Below are 8,462 nucleotides of genomic sequence, written 5' to 3' on the forward strand. Positions count from 1 at the left end.
AGGGGAGAGTGTGATCTACGTACCCTCGTAGACCGACAGCGGAAGTGTTATGACAATGCGGTTGATGTAGTCGTACGTCTTCACGGCCCGATCGATCAATCACCGAAACTACGGCACCTCCGAGTTCTAGCACACGTTTAGCTTGATGACGATCCCCAGACTCCGATCCAGAAAAGTATCGGGGAAGAGTTCCGTCAGCACGACGGCGTGGTGACGATCTTGATGTTCTACTGTCCCAGGGCTTCGCCTAAGCACCGCTACAATATTATTGAGGACTATGGTGGAGGGGGGCACCGCACACGGCTAAGAGAACGATCTTGGAGATCAACTTGTGTGTCTAGGGGTGCCCCTGCCCCTGTATATAAAGGAGCCAAGGGGGGGTGCGGCCGGCCCTAGGAGGAGGCACGCAGGAGGAGTCCTACTCCTACCGGGAGTAGGACTCCCCTCCCTTTCCCTAGTTGGATTAGGACTTGGGGGGGAAGGAGGAGAGGGAAGAAAGGAAGGGGGGCGCCGCCCCCCTCCTTGTCCAATTCGGACTTGGGGGGAGGGGCGCGCGGCAGCCCCTAGGCCTCCTCTCCTCTTTCTCCACTAGGCCCATTAAGGCCCATTAGGTTACCGGGGGGTTCCGGTAACCTCCCGGTACTCTGGTAAAATGCCGATTTCACCCAGAACACTTCCGATGTCCAAACATAGGCTTCCAATATATCAATCTTTATGTCTCAACCATTTCGAGACTCCTCGTCATGTCATTGATCACATCCGGGACTCCAAACTAACTTCGGTACATCAAAACTCATAAACTCATAATATAACTGTCATCGAAACCTTAAGCGTGCGGACCCTACGGGTTCGAGAACAATGTAGACATGACCAAGACACGTCTCCGGTCAATAACCAATAGCGGAACCTGGATGCTCATATTGGCTCCCACATATTCTACGAAGATCTTTATCGGTCAGACCGCATAACAACATACGTTGTTCCCTTTGTCATCGGTATGCTACTTGCCCGAGATTCGATCGTCGGTATCTCAATACCTAGTTCAATCTCGTTACCGGCAAGTCTCTTTACTCGTTCCGTAATACATCATCTCGCAACTAACTCATTAGTTGCAATGCTTGCAAGGCTTATGTGATGTGCATTACCGAGAGGGCCCAGAGATACCTCTCCAACAATCGGAGTGACAAATCCTAATCTCGAAATACGCCAACCCAACATGTACCTTTGGAGACACCTGTAGATCTCCTTTATAATCACCCAGTTACATTGTGACGTTTGGTAGCACACAAAGTGTTCCTCCGGTAAATGGGAGTTGCATAATCTCATAGTCATAGGAACATGTATAAGTCATGAAGAAAGCAATAGCAACATACTAAACGATCAAGTGCTAAGCTAATGGAATGGGTCAAGTCAATCACATCATTCTCCTAATGATGTGATCCCGTTAATCAAATAACAAATCTTTGTCTATGGTTAGGAAACATAACCATCTTTGATCAACGAGCTAGTCAAGTAGAGGCATACTAGTGACGTTTAGTTTGTCTATGTATTCACACAAGTATTATGTTTCCGGTTAATACAATTCTAGCATGAATAATAAACATTTATCATGAAATAAGGAAATAAATAATAACTTTATTATTGCCTCTAGGGCATATTTCCTTCAGTCTCCCACTTGCACTAGAGTCAATAGTCTAGTTCACATTGCCATGTGATTTAACACCAATAGTTCACATCATTATGTGACCAACACTCAAAGGGTTTACTAGAGTCAATAATCTAGTTCACATTGCTATGTGATTAACACCCAAAGAGTACTAAGGTGTGATCATGTTTTTCCTGTGAGAGAAGTTTAGTCAACGGGTCTGCCATATTCAGATCCGTATGTATTTTGCAAATTTCTATGTCAACAATGCTCTGCACGGAGCTACTCTAGCTAATTGCTGCCACTTTCAATATGTATCCAGATTGGGACTTAGAGTCATCTGGATCAGTGTTAAAACTTGCATCGACGTAACCCTTTACGACGAACCTTTTTGTCACCTCCATAATCGTGAAACATATCCTTATTCCACTAAGGATAATTTTGACCAATGTCCAGTGATCTACTCCTAGATCACTATTGTACTCCCTTGCCAAACTCAGGGCAGGGTATACAATAGGTCTGGTACACAACATGGCATACTTTACAGAACCTATGGCTAAGGCATAGGGAATGATTTTCATTCTCTCTCTATCTTCTGTCGTGGTCGGGTTTTGAGTCTTACTCAACTTCACAACTTGTAACACAGGCAAGAACTTCTTCTTTGACTGTTCCATTTTGAACTACTTCAAAATCTTGTCAAGGTATGTACTTATTGAAAAACTTATCAAGCATCTTGATCTATCTCTATAGATCTTGATGCTCAATATGTAAGCAGCTTCACTGAGGTCTTTCTTTGAAATATTCCTTTATGCTTTGCAGAATAATTCTACATTATCTCCGATCAACAATATGTCTTTCACATATACTTATCAGAAATGCTGTAGTGCTCCCACTAACTTTCTTGTAAATACAGGCTTCACCGCAAGTCTGTATAAAACTATATGTTTTGATCATCTCATCAAAGCGCATATTCCAACTCTGAGATGCTTGCACCATTCCATAGATGGATCGCTAGAGCTTGCACATTTTGTTAGCACCTTTAGGATTGACAAAACCTTCTGGTTGTATCATATACAACTCTTCTTTAATAAATCCATTAAGGAATGCAGTTTTGTCCATCCATTTGCCGGATTTCATAAAATGCGGCAATTGCTAACATGATTCAGACAGACTTAAGCATCGCTACGAGTGAGAAACTCTCATCGTAGTCAACACCTTGAACTTGTCAAAAACCTTTTTGCGACAATTCTAGCTTTGTAGATAGTAACACTACTATCAGCGTCCGTCTTCCTCTTGAAGATCCATTTAATCTCAATGGCTCGCCGATCATTGGGCAAGTCAATCAAAGTCCATCCTTTGTTCTCATACATGGATCTCATCTCAGATTTCATGGCCTCAAGCCATTTCGCGGAATCTGGGCTCATCATCGCTTCCTCATAGTTCGTAGGCTCGTCATGGTCAAGTAACATGACCTCCAGAACAGGATTACCGTACCACTCTGGTGCGGATTTCACTCTGGTTTACCTACGAGGTTTGGTAGTAACTTGATCTGAAGTTACATGATCATCATCATTAGCTTCCTCACTAATTGGTGTAGTAGTCACAAGAACAGATTTCTGTGATGAACTACTTTTCAATAAGGGAGAAGGTACAATTACCTTATCAAGTTTTCTACTTTCCTCCCACTCACTTCTTTCGAGAGAAACTCCTTCTCTAGAAAGGATTCATTCTCAGCAATGAATATCTTGCCTTCGGATCTGTGATAGAAGGTGTACCCAACATTTTCTTTTGGGTATCCTATGAAGACGCACTTCTCCGATTTGGGTTTGAGCTTATCAGGATGAAACTTTTTCATATAAGCATCACAACCCCAAACTTTAAGAAACGACAACTTTGGTTTCTTGCCAAACCACAGTTCAGATTGTGTCGTCTCAACGGATTTAGATGGTGACTTAGATGGTGCCCTTTTAAACGTGAATGCAGCTGTCTTTAATGCATAACCCCAAAACGATGTTGGTAAATCTGTAAGAAACATCATAGATTGCACTATATCCAATAAAGTACGGTTATGACGTTCGGACACACCATTATGCTGTGGTGTTCCAGGTGGCATGAATTTGTGAAACTATTCCACATAGTTTTAATTGAAGACCAAACTTGTAACTCAAATATTTGTCTCTGCGATCAGATCATAGAAACCATATTTTTCTTTTTACGATGATTTTCCACTTCACTCTGAAATTCTTTGAACTTTTCAAATGTTTCAGACTTATGTTTCATCAAGTAGATATACCCATATCTGCTCAAATCATATGTGAAGGTCAGAAAATAACGATACCCGCCACGAGCTTCAACACTCATCGGATCGCATACATCAGTATATATTATTTCCAATAAGTCCGTTGCTCGCTCCATTGTTCCGGAGAACAGAGTCTTTAGTCATCTTGCCCATAAGGCATGGTTCGCAAGCACCAAGTGATTCATAATCAAGTGATTCCAAAATCCCATCAGCATGGAGTTTCTTCATGCGCTTTACACCAATATGACCTAAACGGCAGTGCCACAAATAAGTTGCACTATCATTGTTAACTTCACATCTTTTTGTTTCAATATTATTAATATGTGTATCACTACGATCGAGATCCAATAAACTATTTTCATTGGGTGTGTAACCATGCAAGGTTTTATTCATGTAAACAGAACAACAATTTATTCTCTTACTTAAATGAATAACCGTATTACAATAAACATGATCATATCATATTCATGCTCAACGCAAACACCAAATAACACTTATTTAGGTTCAACATTAATCCCGAAAGTATAGGGAGTGTGCGATGATGATCATATCAATCTTGGAACCACTTTCAACACACATCGTCACTTCACCCTTAACTAGTCTGTGTTTATTCTGCAACTCCCATTTCGAGTTACTAATCTTAGCAACTGAACTAGTATCAAATACTGAGGGGTTGCTATAAACACTAGTAAAGTACACATCAATAACATGTATATCAAATATACTTATGTTCACTTTGCCATCCTTCTTATCCGCCAATCACTTCGGGTAGTTCCGCTTCCAGTGACCAGTCCCTTTGCAGTAGAAGCACTTAGTCTCAGGCTTAGGACCAGACTTGGGCTTCTTCACTTGAGTAGAAACTTGCTTGTTGTTCTTCTTGAAGTTCCCCTTTTTCCCTTTGCCCTTTTCTTGAAACTAGTGGTCTTGTCTACCATCAACACTTGATGTTTTTCTCGATTTCTACCTTCGTCAATTTCAACATTACGAAGAGCTTGGGAATCATTTCCGTTATCCCTTGCATATCATAGTTCATCACGAAGTTCTACTAACTTGGTGATGGTGACTAGAGAATTCTGTCAATCACTATTTTATCTGGAAGATTAACTCCCACTTGATTCAAGCAATTGTAGTACCCAGACAATCTGAGCAGATGCTCACTAGTTGAGCGATTCTCCTCCATCTTTTAGCTATAGAACTTGTTGGAGACTTCATATCTCTCAACTCGGGTATTTGCTTGAAATATTAACTTCAACTCCTGGAACATCTCATATGGTCCATGACATTCAAAACGTCTTTGAAGTCCCGATTCTAAGCGGTTAAGCATGGCGCACTAAACTATCAAGTAGTCATCATATTGAGCTAGCCAAATGTTCATAACGTCTACATCTGCTCCTGTAATAGGTCTGTCACCTAGCGGTGCATCAAGGACATAATTCTTCTGTGCAGCAATGAGGATAAACCTCATATCACGGATCCAATCCGCATCATTGCTACTAACATCTTTCAACACAATTTTCTCTAGGAACATATCAAAATAAACATATGAAAGCAACAACGCGAGCTATTGATCTACAACATAGATATGCTAATACTACCAGGACTAAGTTCATGATAAATTAAAGTTCAATTAATCATATTACTTAAGAACTCCCACTTAGATAGACATCCCTCTAATCCTCTAAGTGATCACGTGATCCAAATCAACTAAACCATGTCCGATCATCACGTGAGATGGAGTAGTTTCAATGGTGAACATCACTATGTTGATCATATCTACTATATGATTCACGCTCGACCTTTCGGTCTCCGTGTTCCGAGGCCATATCTGTTATATGCTAGGCTCGTCAAGTTTAACCTGAGTATTCCATGTGTGCAACTGTTTTGCACCCGTTGTATTTGAACGTAGAGCCTATCACACCCGATCATCACGTGGTGTCTCAGCACGAAGAACTTTCGCAACGGTGCATACTCAGGGAGAACACTTGTACCTTGATAATTAGTGAGAGATCATCTTATGAACCTACCGTCGAACTAAGCAAAATAAGATGTATAAAAGATAAACATCACATGCAATCAAAATATGTGACATGATATGGCCATCATCATCTTATGCCTTTGATCTCCATCTCGAAAGCATTGTCATGATCTCCATCGTCACCGGCATGACACCATGATCTCCATCATCTTGATCTATATCAATGTGTCGTCACATGGTTGTCTCGCCAACTATTGCTCTTGCAACTATTGCTATCGCATAGCGATAAAGTAAAGCAATTATTTGGCGCTTGCATCTTATGCAATAGAGAGATAACCATAAGGCATTTGCCGGTTGCCGATAACTTCAACAAAACATGATCATATCATACAAAAACTTATATCTCATCACGTCTTGACCATATCACATCACAACATGCCCTGCAAAAACAAGTTAGACGTCCTCTACTTTGTTGTTGCAAGTTTTACGTGGCTGCTACGGGTTGAGCAAGAACCGTTCTTACCTACGCATCAAAACCACAATGATAGTTTGTCAAGTTGGTGCTATTTTAACCTTCGCAAGGACCGGGCGTAGCCACACTCGGTTCAACTAAAGTTGGAGAAACTGACACCCGCCAGCCACCTGTGTGCAAAGCACGTCGGTAGAACCAGTCTCGCGTAAGCATACGCGTAATGTCGGTCCGGGCCGCTTCATCCAACAATACCGCCGAACCAAAGTATGACATGCTGGTAAGTAGTATGACTTATATCGCCCACAACTCGCTTGTGTTCTACTCGTGCATATAACATCAACACATAAAACCTAGGCTCTGATACCACTGTTGGGTAACGTAGTAATTTCAAAAAAATTCCTGCGCACACGCAAGATCATGGTGATGCATAGCAACGAGAGGGGAGAGTGTGATCTACGTACCCTCGTAGACTGACAGCGGAAGCGTTATGACAATGCGGTTGATGTAGTCGTACGTCTTCACAGCCCGATCGATCAAGCACCAAAACTACGGCACCTCCGAGTTCTAGCACATGTTCAGCTCGATGACGATCCATAGACTCCGATCCAGCAAAGTGTCGGGGAAGAGTTCCGTCAGCACGACGGCATGGTGACGATCTTGATGTTCTACGGTCGCATGGCTTCGCCTAAGCACCGCTACAATATTATTGAGGACTATGGTGGAGGGGGTCACCGCACACAGCTAAGAGAACGATCTTGGAGATCAACTTGTGTGTCTAGGGGTGCCCCCTACCCCCGTATATAAAGGAGCCAAGGGGGGGTGCGGCCGGCCCTAGGAGGAGGCGCGCAGGAGGAGTCCTACTCCTACCGGGAGTAGGACTCCCCTCCCTTTCCCTAGTTGGATTAGGACTTGGGGGGAAGGAGGAGAGGGAAGAAAGGAAAGGGGGGGCGCCGCCCCCCCTCCTTGTCCAATTCGGTACATCAAAACTCGTCATGTCCGTGATCACATCCGGGACTCTGAACTAACTTCGGTACATCAAAACTCATAAACTCATAATATAACTGTCATCGAAACCTTAAGCGTGCGGACCCTACGGGTTCGAGAACAATGTAGACATGACCGAGACACGTCTTCGGTCAATAAACAATAGCGGAACCTGGATGCTCATATTGGCTCCCACATATTCTACGAAGATCTTTATCGGTCAGACCGCATAACAACATACGTTGTTCCCTTTGTCATCGGTATGTTACTTGCCCGAGATTCGATGTCGGTATCTCAATACCTAGTTCAATCTCGTTACCGGCAAGTCTCTTTACTCGTTCCGTAATACATCATCTCGCAACTAACTCATTAGTTGCAATGCTTGCAAGGCTTATGTGATGTGCATTACCGAGAGGGCCAAGAGATACCTCTCCGACAATCGGAGTGACAAATCCTAATCTCGAAATACGCCAACCCAACATGTACGTTTGGAGACACCTGTAGAGCTCTTTTATAATCACACAGTTACGTTGTGACGTTTGGTAGCACACAAAGTGTTCCTCCGGTAAATGGGAGTTGCATAATCTCATAGTCATAGGAACATGTATAAGTCATGAAGAAAGCAGTAGCAACATACTAAACGATCAAGTGCTAAGCTAACAGAATGGGTCAAGTCAATCACATCATTCTCCTAATGATGTGATCCCGTTAATCAAATAACAACTCTTTGTCTATGGTTAGGAAACATAACCATCTTTGATCAACGAGCTAGTCAAGTAGAGGCATACTAGTGACGTTTAGTTTGTCTATGTATTCACACAAGTATTATGTTTCTGGTTAATACAATTCTAGCATGAATAATAAACATTTATCATGAAATAAGGAAATAAATAATAACTTTATTATTGCCTCTAGGGCATATTTCCTTCAGACAATACCTTCATTAACCATAAAGTGGCACTTTTCCCAGTTCAAGACAAGATTAGTTTCTTCACATCTCTGCAAAACTCGATCAAGATTGCTCAAGCAATCGTCAAAAGAGGAACCATAGACGGAAAAGTCATCCATGAAAATCTCACAAATCTTT

Source organism: Triticum aestivum, chromosome 5A, assembly GCF_018294505.1.
Source record: "Triticum aestivum cultivar Chinese Spring chromosome 5A, IWGSC CS RefSeq v2.1, whole genome shotgun sequence".
NCBI classification, from domain to species: Eukaryota; Viridiplantae; Streptophyta; class Magnoliopsida; order Poales; family Poaceae; genus Triticum; species Triticum aestivum.